General features: G+C 44.2%; 1 non-coding gene across 1 annotated transcript; it reads right to left on the bottom strand.

Moving 5' to 3' along the window:
* Positions 1 to 508: 508 nt before the first annotated feature.
* LOC141669300 (small nucleolar RNA R71) lies at positions 509 to 615 on the bottom strand. Its single transcript, XR_012553587.1, has one exon. It is a non-coding gene; the product is annotated as a small nucleolar RNA R71 (small nucleolar RNA).
* Positions 616 to 999: the final 384 nt, after the last annotated feature.

The following is a 999-nucleotide window of genomic DNA, read 5'->3' as shown; positions in this document are numbered from 1 at the left end:
TGCTCGCAAGAGGACCATAGATACAGCTGAAGGAAAAGACGAAGTTATTGATACTCCGGAGAAGTTAGATTTTGAGGATTCGGATTCAGGAACTGAGCAGAAAGAACCAGTAAACATGGGAGATCGTATTGTTCAAGCTGATCCATCTCTTATGGATTTTTCTCGGCCTAAAATTGATGACATTCAGTCAAGCATCCTTCATCCGGCTATTCAAGCTAACACCTTTGAAATCAAGCCGGGCACTATTCAGATGGTGCAGAATTCTGTTTCTTTTGGAGGAGCGGCAACTGAAAACCCCAACATGCACATAAGGAATTTTGTCGAGATCTGCAGCATTTTTAAGTATAATGGCGTGACTGATGAGGCTATCAAGTTGAGGCTTTTCCCATTCTCACTGAGGGATAAAGCTAAAGACTGGTTACATTCTGAACCAGCTGGGTCCATCACTACGTGGCAAGATCTTCCGCATAAGTTTCTGGTGAAGTTTTATCCAATGGCAAAGACTGCTACTATGAGGAGTGCTCTTACTCAGTTTGCGCAGCAACCTACAGAATCTATGTGCGAGGCTTGGGAACGCTAGAAGGAAATGTTGAGAAAATGTCCACATCATGGAATGCCGGATTGGATGGTAATCACTGGTTTTTATAATGGTTTGGGGGCCCAATCTCAGCCCATGCTCGATGCAGCAGCTGGAGGCGCCTTATGGGCTAAAAGCTATACTGAGGCGTACAATCTTATTGAGATGATGGCTGCAAATGAGCATCAAAACCCAACTCAGAGGATGACGTCAGGCAAGGTAGCAGGTATTCTGGAAGTTGATGCAGCCACCGCTATTGCAGCCCAGCTCTAAGCCCTATCAATGAAGGTTGATTCTTTGGCTACGTATGGAGTTAATCAAATAGCTATGGTTTGTGAGCTTTGTGCAGGTTCTCATGCTACGGATCAGTGTTCTCTTGTCAACGAATCTGTTCAGTATGTGAATAATTATCAGCGACAATA

The sequence above is a fragment of the Apium graveolens genome, chromosome 6 (genome assembly GCF_009905375.1).
Source record: "Apium graveolens cultivar Ventura chromosome 6, ASM990537v1, whole genome shotgun sequence".
In the NCBI taxonomy this organism is placed as follows: Eukaryota; Viridiplantae; Streptophyta; class Magnoliopsida; order Apiales; family Apiaceae; genus Apium; species Apium graveolens.
The sequence above is the reverse complement of the archived record's forward strand: the minus strand, read 5'-3'. Positions and strand labels throughout refer to the sequence as shown.